At 41.9% G+C, this 15631-nt stretch overlaps 1 long non-coding RNA gene across 1 annotated transcript; it reads right to left on the bottom strand.

Annotated features, from left to right (window-relative positions):
* Positions 1-107: 107 nt before the first annotated feature.
* LOC109323928 lies at positions 108-11625 on the bottom strand. The gene is made up of 3 exons (XR_002104785.1): positions 11615-11625; positions 10167-10173; positions 108-203 (listed from the first exon to the last, which is right to left on the bottom strand). It is a non-coding gene; the product is annotated as an uncharacterized LOC109323928 (long non-coding RNA).
* Positions 11626-15631: the final 4006 nt, after the last annotated feature.

Below are 15631 nucleotides of genomic sequence, written 5' to 3'. Positions count from 1 at the left end.
AAAACCCCTTGCTGAAAGGAGTACTTCCAGGGGTAAGGGGAGGAACTTCTAGTGGCAAAGGTCAGGGGTTAGGGGGCGGGACTTCTGGTGACCGGGGGTGGGGTGGGGTGCCTGTCAAGGGGCGTGGCTACACATGCAGCCCTCAACAGCTTGCGAAAACTTGATAAGCAGCCCTTCACCTGAAATAGTTGCCCACTCCTGGGCTAGATGATATCTCAAGTTCTGTTCCTGGCTTATTTTGCTATGCTTTGCACTAGTAAGCAAATCTGTGTTGATGCACAGCCCAGGAAGTTCCATGAACTATTTCCTAGATCAAAATTCATCCTATGAATTTTAATAAACACAATTTTAAGAAAGTAAATAATGAGTTAATTACGAGAAGAAGGAATAAAAAGAACATAACATGGATATGTAGGAAAAAACAGTAAAGGTGCACCACAGGAAACCAGTTGCATTTTAGGAAGTTTAGTATTTTTAGCTTTGTGTGTTTGATGTACTATATATCACTTAAGAATTCCTCAGGGATTGTTTTAAAATTGCTCAACATTTTCTATTCTTTCCTCCTATAGCGATATGTATGAACAATCATTTTCACATCTCTCTCTTTCTTTTCTATTGGTTGTTTAAAGTAAGGGGACCAAATGGTATCTGCCATGCAATCAGTACCTGTCAGTCACTTCCTTTACTGGATCCATCAGTCAAAGACAATTTGAGTTGCACCAAAAGATTCCTACATTTCTTCTTGTTTCTCAAACACCTCAAACAATTTCCTGGTGCATTCAGAGCTTAATATTTGCTCAATAACACTTCCATTAATTCCAGTGGCAAGACTGGCTCCTATACAGGTGCGTAGGTCCACATTGACTTCACTGAAGCCATTAGTGACATAAGGTGAATATCTGGTGTGAATAGTCTCTACAACATAGCCTTTGTGAGTAAAATGAGACCCAGAGTTTGTAAATCAGCTGAAAGACCGGGTATGAAATCATTAGCTGGAATGAATTGGAGAATTCAAGCATCATGATGGGTTTTTTTTTGTTCCTTGTTCTATTTTAAAAACACAAGCCACAACATGTTGCATGATTTTAAAGTGGAAGTCAGAGCAGTTATAAATAATTTCAGCTAAAAAACTGCTGATAATGGATTTATTTTAATTATGGATTAATATTAAAACACAACTAACATAAATATCTATTGTGTTCTATATAGATATTAATATGTTTATGCATAGACAGATAAACATTGTTAAAAAAATCAAATTGATACTAGATACTATTCTTGTTGGCCATCTCTAGGGATGATTATATATGCATGAAGAAACAGCAAGTACTACTGAAAAGTTATCCAAGGAAACAAGGGAGAGTTAGCACTGGTTTTTACAGGTTTCTGAAAAAAGAGATTCAGTATTTCCTGGAAAGTTAGCAAAAGGGGGAACACTTTCTAGTAAATTTTTTTTTGCTCATAACAAATTTGCTTTAAAAGAAAATAGAGAACTAATTATTTGTTACTTTGTACATTCGCATTTAAATAGATGCATTGTTCTGAAGAGACAATCTAAGAAGTCTCTCAATGTAAAATATTTACCTTTAGATCAGATCATGTTTGAGATGATGGTTTACAACACTGCCTGTGTAATGACCTCCTTTTGTTCACAGCCATATTTTCATCTTGTATGGCAAGTTGCACAGACTTGAAATATTCATAATAATTTGTTTATTTTTATTTATTTTTAATATTCCAATATGAGTGTGCTCGCAAGTACTGATACAATGAGTAAATTGAGGGAAATAAGGATTTTGTCTTCATGGCCTCACAAAACTAAAATACATCAACATTTTTAAATGAACTAATTTTTATTTTAGTTGTTCTACTGTCAGTATACCATTTCTAGGAGTTCTACCAGGATCAGTGCTAGTTCTGACATTATTCAACATTTTCATTGGTGATCTGGTAGTAAATATAAAATTGCTATTGACAAAATTTGCCACTGATAAAAAGCTGAGCAGAATGATAAAAAATGATCAAAACAGTGGAGTCATATGAAGTGATCTGGATTACTTGGGAATTTGGTCCCACTTAATATGCATATATAGCCAATGGTTACACATCTAGGAACAAGGAATTCAGACCCTACCTACAGTGTGAGGCAAAGCAGTGATGCTGAAAAGGATAATTCACACAGAATGGGGGAAAAAAAACCAAAACAACTCAACATAAGCTTTCATCATGATGCTCAGGCATTAAAAAAGTGCCAACCTGCTATTGGACTTAAAGAGGTAAGTAGTCATATGATTTTAACTCTTCATATGGAACTGGTAAGACCAGTGTTAGAATACAATTTCTCCTTTTGTCCACTTTGTAAAGAGAGATTGGAAAAGCAAAGATGGTAAAGAAAATTAATTTAAAAGCTGAAGATAATGCCTTTGAGTGGCAGACTTAAAATTTGGTTTTGACAAACAACCCTGGGTGCAAATATTTTGTTGCTTTGTTTGAAATGTATTTAAGTTGTGAACGTTGAGGTAATGAGGTACTTAGAGTAATAGGCTTTACTTAATATGCTCTGAGTGTTTATAACTAAAATCTCTCTCTCTTGTTTTATTAGGTTGGCACATGAATGAGACAGAAAGAGGCATTTTTTTTGTAAGCAAGAGAAAACCACTAATGGCAAGATCCTTTTTCAAGGTATGATATGTTATCAAACCTCCTATATGGTATGATTGTAGAACTAAACTCTAATGGGGAATTGGAACTGGTACTAACTCCACACAACTAAAGCTGTAGTCATGTTAGCCTGAGTCATGAAACAAAAGACATGGATCATGATAAGATGTGAATATGGCAGGGTTGCATAACCAAGAAAAAATTATTACCAATTGCAATCTTTTTTTACTGACAACCAAACTTTTTTACTGGCATATGTTTAAGATAATGTAAATATGACCCCTTTATCAGACCCTGGATGGCAGTAAAAAGGGCTGGGTTCAAACATAGGGATTTAATATCATCTTTCTAAATCTGGCTTGAGCCCCCACTCAAATGTGGGAACATAAAATTTAACTGATTTTTGTTTGGATTGACTGATCCCAGTGGTCTTTCCTGCCCAAGTGCAACGGGGCTGGACCAGATGATCTGTAAAGTCCCTTCCAGCCCCTAATAACTATGAAACTATGAACAAACTTTCCTACTCGCAAGCAATTTTCAAATAAAACAGGATTTATTATAGGGGAGAAAAAGGATAAACACATGATCGAAAGAAATTCTAACCATTAACCATTAATTATATTAATCAAACAGTTAATAGAGTCATTAGCAAGCCAACTCATGGGAGTTACCACCTAGCCCAGTCTGGGAAGGGACTGCTGTCTGGGGGCTCTACTACCGACACCAGCCAAAAATGACCTCCAGACAGTAAGACCCAGGCCCACATACAACCCCCCACTCCCACATCACCTACCTGGGACAAATCCCTACTCTGTCTCTCCCTGCTCCTGGCCCCACAGCAATGTCCTGGCCATACCACCTTCTCTTCTTTCCTGCCCAGTGCCCCAGACTGCCTGGGGCTGTGTGGCCCTGCCTCCCTTTGAGGTAAGTAGTCATTACAGGTAGGTAATGTTGAAAGGTATACAGTAGCAGCACATGACTGGGGGAGGAGGGAGAGGGCTACAGAGGGTCCTGTCAGCCTCAAAGCCTGACAGAGAGCTTTCTGCACAGTGCCAAGCTGTGTTCCTGTTCAGACGCAAGGCAGTACTGGTCTGCTCCTTTTGCACATCAGCAGTTGCATCCAGCCTCATTCTAGTGATGGATCTTCAATCAAGCTCATGGTTTCTTAGTTCTTTATGGACAGCTTATTTTTTTAAATTAAATTTACAGACTGGCATTTTTAGCCTTTTTTTTTTTTTTTAATGGACTGTCCATAGATTTGCAGACAGTTTGCAACCTTGCAGCATAGAGAGATATGGAGAAGGTGTGGAGATCATATTAGTGAAGCTGCAGAGGGCAGTCACAGAATGAAGTAGTGGAGCCTCAACACAGACTGAAAACCAAACCAAACATCACTTCTTGTAGAGTCTGTAGGTGATGCTGCTTGAGTACTCTCTGAAGATGCTGACAGACGCAGGGAAAAAAACCAAACCAAAACAGTGCTTTACAGTAGAGGAAGTGTATTGATTCAACCCAGCTCTGCGGTGTCTGTATAGATTGGGTGCTTTAGCAGGACTTTGGTGCTTTTATCTAAAGATGATCCAATCAGCTGTTAGATTAAAAGTGCCAAAAAGCCTTGGTAAAGTAAGAGATCTGTACAGAATTTGGGCAAGCTGAGTCAAACTAATTCAATGTCTCTTCTGGACATTCACTGTGCTTGGTGCAGGAGCATGCTGAGCTGAAAGTAAAACACTGTTTTGTTTGGTTTTTTTCACATCTATAAGCAGCCTGAGTGTTTGTTAATCACTGGCAGCAAATTAGGAGTGCAGGGAAGAGAGAAGCAATTAAAGGCATGTATTATAAGGACATTTGACCATTTGATATTAACTGTGGCTATTGGGGAAACTGAGGGAAGGGACTCCCAAAAAAGATACTGGTTGGGTGGGTATCTTATTTATTGTACATAACCCACCCCCAACTTTATTGTGTTTTCCTAAATAAATGCAATGTTTCTGATTTATCCTTAATACATTTCCCTTGGTTTACAAACAGATTTGCTACTTGCAAGAGAGAAAGCTGTGGATGCTGAGGAATGCCTGGGGCAGGTGCACAGTCTTCCCATGTCTCTGGATACTGAAAGTATTTCTGCAGTTTAAAAAGAACACCTAGATGTTTGAAATCACCCTTGTTGTTGTTTACAATATATAATGGAAGAATTTTGTGGTTTTTTTTTAAGAAATGCAAGTGAATTTTTTGTTGTATCTGCACACATGGAAAATTCTAGGGATAGTCTGCTGTTTTAAAAAAAACCTTAACTCAGTACCAACTAAGACAAAAATGCATATATATGTAAGTATTTTCAGCTAGTTGCTGGACAGATGGATTGAAGCTAACAAACAAATTAAGGATTAGAAATATCACTTTAGCAACAGTCTCTTCATCCTGAATCCATAACAGGCTTTTAGTGTGGAAAATCCCAAGATCCTTTGTCAGTGAGCAGCTTGAAAATGATGCACAGAAAACATAAATAAATAACTAATCACCATGGTGCTTACTGCCTGAAATTAACTCATCCTCCACCCCAATCATTTACATTTCTTCTTTGGCTCATACTTTGTTACTAACAATATATTTTATTTATTTCATGCCAGCAGTGTACTGGCTTCATGAGACAATATATCCAAGCCCTAATAATGTTGCTTTGAAGTGCAAATGGAGAGAGGGCTTGGCTAGGACAAAAACTGTAAGCGAAAGATGCATGCTGGAGTAGACATTACAGAAGATTACAGTTGTGCCCGTTTATTTTGATCTCTCTAGGGAGGATTAGAGCCTGTAGACTTTTTTGAAAATATTTGCACTGGGATAGTGGGTGGAGACAGATTACTTTAGGGAGGGAGTTCTAGGCAAAATTGGCCTCATGGAAGAAAGGTAAATGGGTGAAGGTGGGAGAAGGATGCTAAACGAATATTTGACTGTAATTGGAGATGGGGAAAATAATGAGGATTCAGTGCTTTGGAGGGCCTGACACTATATGCAAAATCAAACTGAATTTGGAGGCTGAAAAATGGCAGAAAAATGTAAAAAATGGCAAAATATTTTAGTCAATACCAGACACCCTTGAAATGAAATGCTGAAAGTTTCTAGCTTTTCATTTCAACATTTTCATTTAAAAATTGTCCAAGAAAAGAGATTGAAATTTCATTTGGGCTCAAACAAACACTGAGCGAGATGAGGGCAGGCCAGGTAAGCAGAAGAAGAGATGCTATGTCATTGCTGTGGGTGAGTCCCTGCTGAGAGGAGTAGAGGGACCCATTTGTCATCTGGATCCCATGGCGCATTAGGTCTGCTGCCTGCCCAGAGCCAGGATCAGGGATGTCATGGTGAGAATTCCTGACCTCATCCAGCCTTCTGACAACTATCCCATGGTCCTCATCTATGTGGGAACAAATTGTGGCCAGGGGTAGTCCAGACCATATCATGAGAGACTACAGGGCTCTGGGGATGAGGCTTAGGAAGATGGGTGCACAGGTGATTTTCTCATCAATCCTCCCAATTAGCAGTCACAGTAGGCATCGTGCCACTTGTGCCAGAGTAGTCAACCTGCGGCTCTGGAGTTGGTGCCATCATGAGGGTTTTGGCCTCCTGGACCACTATCTGCATTTCTGTGCAAGGGACTTCCTGGGACACAATGGGCTTCATCTCTCCGCAAAAGGTCTCTTTTCTCACAGGTTAGTTGACCTCTTATGTCAGGCTTTAAACTAAGTATGATGGGGGATGAAGACGCAGGAGATGGAGAGAGTCCAGAACCTACAAACTGTGAGACATGCAGCAGTACACCCCAGATAAGTACCAAGGGGGCCTTTGGGCATCAGAATGGAGGGGCACCAAAGTCACCATTCAGAGGGTTCAAGTGCCTCTATACTAATGCTGGGAGTGTGGGGAACAAGCAGGAAGAGCTTGCACCTCAGCTTGCAGGTAATAACTTTGATTTAGTGGGGCTAACAGAAACCTGGTGGCACCCTACCCATGACTGGGTGGTACACGTTGAGGGCTACAGGTTGTACAGAAGGGACAGAGCAGGGAAGAAAGGGGGTTTGGTTGCTATCTATGTAAAGGAGCATTATACATCTACCCTAATCAAAATGGGATCACAGGAGGACAAAGTTGAGGCGTTGTGGGAAAAGGGACTTGGTGGTTGGGGTCTGCTACAGATCACCACAGCAGGAGGAAAAGCTAGACTCAGAATTCTTGAGGCAGCTCTCAGAGGCCATACAGTCTAGGGATGTGATTGTCATGGGGGACCTAAACTACCCTGACATTTGCTGGGAGGAGCAGTCAGCCAAATCCAACCATTCACGTAGGATCTTAACCTGCATGCAGGACCTTCACCTAACACAGAAGGTATAAGATCCCACTAGGGGAAATGCCTTACTGGACTTGATATTGGTTATAGGGGAGGACCTGATAGGGGAGCTGCAGATTTGTGGACACCTTGGGGACAGTGACTGCCAATCAATAAAGTTCACCATCTGGCATAGGATGGGTAAGATAAATAGTAGGGTGGAAGTGCTTGACTTTAGGAAGGCTGACTTAAGTGTGCTCAGGAGTGTAGTCAATGACACTCTGCAAGATAGGAGAGTTAGTGAGATGGGAGTCCAGGAAGGGTGATCATTCCTAAAGGAGACAATCCTTCAGGCACAGAGGGAGACTATCTCAGTATGAGGGAAAAGAGGGAAAGGAGCCAAAAGATTTTCTGGGCTAAACAGGGAAATCCAGGGGACACTAAGGGCAAAAAAAGAAGGCATTTACATGGTGGAAGCAGGGGGAAGCTACCAAGGAGGAGTATACCTACTTGGCTTGCACTTGCAGGGAGGCAGTTAGAAAGGCAAAGCAACTACAGAGCTGTGGCTGGCAACACAAATTAAAGACCACAAAAAATATTTTTTTAGGTATGTAAGGAAGGTGCAGGGCAGCATAGGACCCCTACTGACCAAGAAGGAGGAATTAGTGAAAGACAAGGGGGACAAGGCTGAGCTATTCAATGAGTTTTTTTTGCTTCAGTGTTCTTGAACAGGGGTCAAGATAAGTCTCCTAATGGGCTTTTAGATGGACATCAGAGGGACACCAGCTCACCAATGGTTGATGCTGACTTGGTACAGAGTCACTTGGATGGACTGGCTGTGTTTAACTCACTCAGCAGGCCCGGATGAGCTGCATCCGAGAGTACTGAAGGAATTGGCTAATGTCATAGCAGAACCACTGGCATAGCTTTCTGAGCACTCATGGCTTTTGGGTCAGGTCCTGGAGGACTGGAAAAGAGCCGATGTGGTCCCTATTTTCAAGAAGGGGAGGAAGGAGTGTCTGAGTAATTAAAGGCTGTTCAGTCTCACCTCCACCCTTGGAAAGATCTTTGAAAAGATTATGAAGGATCGTATCTGTGGGAGTCCACTGAGAAAAAAAATGCAGCGGGGAAACCAGCATGGATTCATAGCAGGTAGATCATGCCTGACCAATCTGCTTTCATTTTATGACAGGGTCACAAAATGCTTAGATGCAGGAGTAGAGGTGAATGTCATTTTCTTGGATTTTAGCAAGGGCTTCAATATGGTATCTCATCCCATTCTCGTAAATAAATTGAGAGACTGTGACACAGATTTTTACATGGTCTGGTGGGTGGCAAATTGGCTTAGTGGTTGCACCCAGAAAGTGGTAATGGACTGGTTGGTATCAGCTTGGACGGATGTGGGTAGTGGGCTCCTGCAGGGTTTGGTCCTTGGACCAGTACGCTTCAATATCTTCATTAATGACTTGGATGTGGGTGTGAAGTCTACTCTGTTCAAGTTTGCAGACTATACTAAATTGTGGGGTGACGTGCACACTCCACAGGGTAGGGAACAATTGCAGGCAGACTGGGGCAGGTTAGAAAAGTGGGCAGTACACAATAGGATGAAGTACAACAAGGACAAGTGCAGACTGCTGCACCTAGGGCACAAAAATATCTAGCACACATATTGGCTAGGAAGTGACCCTATCAGCAGCATAGAAGCAGAAAGGGATCTTGGAGCTGTTGTGGACTCCAAGATGAACATGAGTCATCAGTGTGATGAAATCATCAGCAAAGCTAACTGCACTTTATCATGCAACAGCAAATGCATGACAAATAGTACCAACGAGGTGATAGATACTTCCCCCTGTGGCATTGGTCAGACTGCAGCTGGAGTACTGCATCCAGTTTTGGGCACCGTACTTCAAGAAGGATGTTGATAGACTCAAGAGTGTCCAGAGGAGGCCACTCATATGGTTAGGGGCTTACAGGACAGGCCCTATGAAGAGACACTGAGGGACCTGGACCTCTTCAGCTGCTGCAAGAGAAGGCTGAGAGGTGACCTTGTGGCCACCTACAAATTCATTAGAGGGGCATAGCAAGGGATCTGAGATGCTCTGTTCACCAGGGCACCTCTTGGGGTAACCAGGAACAATGGTCACAACCTGACAGAGAGCAGATTTAGGCTAGATATGAGGAAAAACTTCTTCACAGTAAGGGTGGCCAGAATTTGGAATGGGCTTGCAAGGAATGTGGTGCTCTTCCCTACTTTGGTGGTCTTTAAGAGAAGCCTGGATAGGCATCTGACTGGGGTCATGTGACCCCAGCACTCTTTCCTGCCTAGGCAGGGGGTCAGACTCGATGATCTGTTGAAGTCTCTTATGACCCTAGCATCTATGATTCTATGAAACTGGTTAGGGTTAATGCACCAGAACCAGGTTTTTCATTTTGTTGAAATGTGTGTTTCAATAGGACAAAAATGGGATTTTCCCCAGTTCAGCCAATAAAATAAAATGTTGTTCACTCAGTTTGGATGGTAATAAGACTGGGTATAGGGATCAAGGAAGAAAAGGACATGAAAATAAAATAGAGAGGATGTCAGACAGACTCTGGGGAAGAGTTGGAGGCTCTCTTCTACACCTGGAACTGTACAACTGGCTCCTTATTGGAGTGTGGCCACGTAAATTTTTCTTCAGACCATCTAGATTTTCAGGAGGAAAAGCAAAGAGCTCCTAAAAAAATTCTCTATAGCCATTAAGCCCATCCTAAGAAGCACCATTAGAAGCATCATTGTGGTAGTGGGAGTGAAGGCCACCTGGGTTTCCCCACTCAGCCCTTGGACTCCTTTGATTCCAGTGGTGCCACCAGACTCCATGTTTTATAAACTGGACTCTCTAGATTTTTTGGTCTCCGATTGGCTGTTTGTCCCATCTATCTCCTGTCCCTCTCTCACAGGTCCAGATTACTAGGATCAGCCAGGCTCCTTTATATCTCATCTCAAATCCTCCTTTCTTTTCAATCCTCTCTCTTTCCTTCCTCCTCATGCTACTGCCTGACTCATATTAGCTTCTCCACTTCTGCCATTCCCTCCAACCTAATGGGTACCCTAATTTTAAAGACAAACAATGTTATAAACCAGTCATTCACAAATGTACCAGCCTTCAGAGGAATCACTCTCATGCTTGATATATACGTTGTGTACTTTATTCCTGAATCCCACTCCTTGCCTATTGTTGAGTGTTTACTTCTGAGGTCTCTGGCATATAAATATGTTTAAAAAGAGAGTTTATGGTGGAAACCAACAGAACGGGGCTCTGATCCTGAATGGAGTCTTTAGGTATTACCATAATATATATGAGAAACAATATATAGCATGAGAACAAATAGTTCCAGGTTTGCTGTTTTCTATCCTTATCTGTGAAGGGAAGCATTTACTAGGTTGGTTTCATATTAGAGTTGGCTGAGCTTCCTTTGAGGGTTAGTACCCATGTGTCTCTTACATGTTAGTAGGCAATACTGGTATTAAGCTTGTAGTGTACCCGGCTAACAGTGATTTAAGGCCTCACCTACAGCCCACTGAAGCAAAGGGAGGATTATTTCCATTGTTTTTAATGCCTCTGCTGTGCGTTGCACTTAAAATGTGATTGACCAGTTAATCATGTTTTAAGTTGTGACCCAGCCACACATTCAATCAAGTAATGACATGATAAAAGGAGGAATAAGCCACATCGTTTATTCCATAAAAAATGCGTAATAACTTTGTGGCTTGTTCCTATCACATCATTAATTGATTTGGGCTTCCAGGTAGAAGGGTGCCCTATGTGCTTCTGAACCTGGGACCCTGCAGCTGATGGAACTCCTAGCTGTGGGAGCACATGCCTCTGTGGTTGGGAGCCCCATCTACAGATGCCAGGGTGCATGGTGTGCCCCTACGACTGGGAACCTGGATCAGCTGATGGAGCTCCCAGCCACAGGAGTGCATGGTACATCCTTGTAGCTGGGAGTCTGGTCAGCTAAGGGGCCTTCTAGCCATGGGAACACGATACTTGCTGGTGCAGGGGGAGTGCAGGATTGTGGTCCTGGGTTCCACCTGCATTGGCAGTAAGGCATGGGATGGACAATCCCGCAATCATGCCTGGCACACGTGCATGGCAGGAAGTGCAATTGTGTGAATCATGCATCAGACCCCATCATGCTTTTATTCATGTTTGGAAGGGCCTTAAGCTTTAGATCAGGCCCTTGAAGAGGCTGGGCTGGCTCTTTGTTAGTTCCTGATCTTCTGCTGTTGGTGAACAGTCTCTGGAAGAGACCAGCCTGGCATGCCACCTTTAGAAAGCATGAAAGCCTCTAACATGTGAAATAAGTGGTTGGTCCTGAACAGTTCATCAGCAGTGTTAATACATTAGTGAACTAATTGTAAGACAGTAAAAAGAGACTTGTAGTGACTGAGGAAAACAAGCTCTACCAACAACTACAATGAGAGAACAAAGATACTTTGCAAGCTTTGAACCTGGCGGTTTTAGAGACAGTTTTCTGACTTATGCTGTCAAGAAGCAACAAAAGTACAGTGCACCACAGGAATAACTTAAATTACCATTTAGAGCACTGTGATCAGCTCTGTGTTCATAATGTCTCCTGCCCAAAGTGCACTCATGCACCTTTTATGTGCTGATTTAATTTAGTCTTAGATTCTGAACTATTTAAAGTGACAGCATAAAGTAGTTTAAAGATTATACCATGGTCAAACCTGTTCAAATTAGCTAATTGTTTCCCTGGTCAAGGCTGAAAGTATGGGAAGAAAACAACCTGCCTACTGCTCAGGCTTGGTGAGGATGTTCTAAAGAGAAAAGGCAGCCTGGTAGGAGTACTGACATTTTAAAAATGGTATTGAGACTAGTGTAATTGGAAATGTAGAAGGCTAACAATGAAAGAATAATTGCTGCTGACTAAGGCTTGATTTACATTGTATTATTCCAGTTATACACAATGGTGCCAATTCTATGCTTCTATTGAGAGTCTTATAATAAAAAGGAATCAAGCGATTTGCATGAGAATATAAAATGTAGTTAAATACCAAAAGTTTCTAATCTACAGGCTGCATCCTAAATGTTCAAGCCTAAATCTTTGAAGGCATTTAGGAACCTAATGCCCAATTGAATCGATGGAAGTTAGGTACCTAATTACCTTTAAGTAACTGAATCTCAGTAAATGGAAGACAAATATGTAGAGAGCTCTGTATAGGCAATGTGTATTCCAAATATAGACACGCACATGTTTTTTGCCGTTTTGAGCCTTTTGGCTAGTCTGAACTTAAGTCTAGTTTTCAAGCTTTTCCTAGTGTTCACAAGGAAATAAAACGCTGTTCACAATAGTTTAACTAATGGCAATTGGTCCCATTTTGTGATTAGTAAAGCTTTAAATCAGGGGTAGTAATTATTTGCCCCTGTGGGCCACATATAGAGTTTTGCTGAGCTGTTGCTGTCTAGGTCAACACTCTTTCCTCTCTTACTCTGCCACTCAACAACTCACCAAAACCCGCTATGTGGTATGGGGCTGCAGGCAGGTAGGAGTGGTTTTTGGGACCAGGACAGGCAGGTGAGGCTGGGTTCATGGGGTGGTGATGGGATGGGGCCGGGGCCTGGGGTAGAGCTGCAATGAGCTCTGTGCCTGGCCCTGTGGTAGGCACCAGTTCCATGGGCTGGGATGCACAGGGGGTGGATCTTGGCTCTTCCCTACCCCTGGCCCTGTGTTGTTTCTGTCCCAAGATCCTGTGGTCTCCCTGGCTCTACCCACCCATATTGCTCCTGGATGCTGCTCTCTGCCAGCCCACAGCACTATCTTAGCTGCTTATCTGTGTGCCCTGTCGGTGCAGGACCCACCCCCAGTGGTGGGTGTGGGGTGGATAGGTCAGGGTGCTCGGGCAGCAGGGTTGGCTCTGGCAGTGGCAACTGAAAGGAGCTGCTGCCGTGGAAGCTGCCAGGAAATGGAGTCTGGCTACCACGCCACCCCAACTCTGCTGTGTGTCCAGGTGGTGGGACTGGCTGCATGCTCCGTGGTCCAGGTTGCCTCCTGCGCCTGGGCTGGGTAGGACTGGGAGACCTGCCATAAGCTGGGCAAAATCCCTCTGTGGCCTGGATCTGGTCTGGAGGCCATATTTTGCCCACCCCTGCTTTAAATCATACTTATTTGTAGCACTTTTGATGGTATTTAAAATTTTTTTTTTACTTGTTTGTTGACAGAAAGATACTAGCTGCTTCCCAGGTAGACAAGAAGTACTGTCCTTCCCTTAGGAGTAGTTAGATAGTTTCACGTCAGAGCAGAGATATAAAAATAAGTAAATAAAACAATATCTACTCTGATGTGAACCTATCTAACTGCTGCTAAGCAAAGGACAGTATATATATAAAAATGAATATAAATAAATATATAAATAAATAAAATATGCACATGGACAATTTTTATTGGGTTGGTCTGTGCCTGAGTTATGTTAAACAGCACAATGACCAAAACGCTGGCTTGCATCCATAGATGCTTCTCGAGCAAATCCCGGGACGTCATTCTCCCCTTGTACTCGGCCTTGGTGAGGCCGCAGCTGGAGTACTGCGTCCAGTTTTGGGCTCCACAATTCAAAAAGGACGTGGAGAAGCTTGAGAGAGTCCAGAGGAGAGCCACGCGCATGATCAGAGGTCAGGAAAACAGATCTTACGATGACAGGCTGAGAGCCATGGGACTCTTTAGCCTGGAAAAGCGCAGGCTCAGGGGTGATCTGATGGCCACCTATAAGTTTATCGGGGGTGACCACCAGGATCTGGGGGAACGTTTGTTCATCAGAGTGCCCCTAGGTCGAACAGTCACAAACTCCTGCAAGACCGTTTCAGGCTGGACATAAGGAAGAATTTCTTTACTGTCCGAGCCCCCAAGGTCTGGAACAGTCTGCCAGCGGAGGTGGTTCAAGCACCTACATTGAACACCTTCAAGAGTAAATTAGATTCTTATCTTGCTGGGATCCTATGACCCCAGCTGACTTCCTGCCCTTTGGGTAGGGGGCTGGACTCGATGATCTCCTGAGGTCCCTTCCAGCCCTGATGTCTATGAAATCTATAAATCATGAATATATTGTTATAATTTGAACTCAATAATAAAAACCAAAAATACTGTAGAGACATCAAAAAAATAAGTGGGTTTGTGAGGATCATTTGCACTTTGATGACAGCTGTGCTAAAAAATGACTCTTTGTTTAAGTGATAGATGAGCCATTAATTTCATCAGAGACCTTTCAGGATTGTTGTCAAAGAAAAAAATAAAGAGAAAGAAAGAGAAAATATTTTTTGAAGTCTAGCAGGTATTTGGCTGTTGGGGAAGCCCTAATATCAAAGAATGTGTTCTACATTTATGAGTTTAGAAAAAGATTTGTGCCTGATTAGTAGCTGTGGTATATTAACAGGGAGAAATCCCTTCTTACCTCAGCTTCTCAGCTCTGAATATCTCTCTTGTCCTTCAGGGACTATGTTAAAAACCTGAAAGAACTTTTTTGACAACCTTAAAATCACTTCTATCTTGATGGTGTGCCTGCTTTTGACAGTTTCCTAGAATAATAAGTCCCTTCTCAAAATCCACAAATCCTTGGTTTTCATAACTCTTTCTCTGTGGAATCACAGACATTCATGTACAATACATTCCTACACCCTATGGGAATGGTATTGCAGTGTTTACCTCTCTTCAACTGAAGAAGAATAGTGCCTTGAATTATATCTTCACATTATTTGGAAGAAAAAAAACCCAATGCAGCCAATGGTAGGACTTATTCTTTTTAGCAACTGCTAGTTAGAAAACTGACAGCTAAATTGCAGCATTTCATCCTCTATGAATAAGGAAAAGCTACATGATACACACATTGCAGAATAAAAGCAGCAACACCGCAATGAGAGGTGACATAGTGAAAGTGCATATTATGTGTGCAATCTCTATGTATCAATAGTTGCCACCATCTATTTTAGCAGACAAATGCTTACAGATCCTACGTTTTCCCTCATGCTTTCCTGAAATAAACCCCACAGTCAATGTATTTATATTCATATTCATGATCTCCTTAGCTTGCCAGCAGGTAAATGAGGAGACGTTGTTTAAATGGTAGAAAGGTCTCTATGCAGTGGTGACTGCAGCAGAAGAATCTAACTAGATGCATTGAACCATCTACATGATAATAGATTTTCTTAAATTACACAAAAGAATACATATATTTTATTTTAGGTAATTTATTAAATATCTGAAAATACCAAGTTTGATTCCAAAACTGCAAAGAACAAAGGAGAAAATCTTGACCCTAGTTGCAGCTGACTTTAGTGATGTTCAGGATGGTTTTTCTTTGAGACAGACTCAAACAAGAGCCCACATTTTTATATCTGGATGCTCAGAGGTGGACTTCTGAATCCTTGTTTAGGAATCAACATAAACATGGCTTGATTTTCAGAAGTGCAGATTACCTGCAAATCTGAAGTCCTTGGGGGTTGTCTCGTCTTTAAAAATTAGGTCACTTTTTATTTATTTATTTAACTGGGAATATAGGAGTTTAATATCACGGATACAAATTTGACAACTGTGGTCTAATCATAAACACCTCCATCTTGGATGAAGAAGGTGTATAAAACTGGATTCATCAGATATGAC

Source organism: Crocodylus porosus, unplaced genomic scaffold (assembly GCF_001723895.1).
Source record: "Crocodylus porosus isolate Cpor-Errol unplaced genomic scaffold, CroPor_comp1, whole genome shotgun sequence".
Taxonomy (NCBI): domain Eukaryota; kingdom Metazoa; phylum Chordata; order Crocodylia; family Crocodylidae; genus Crocodylus; species Crocodylus porosus.
The sequence above is the reverse complement of the archived record's forward strand: the minus strand, read 5'-3'. Positions and strand labels throughout refer to the sequence as shown.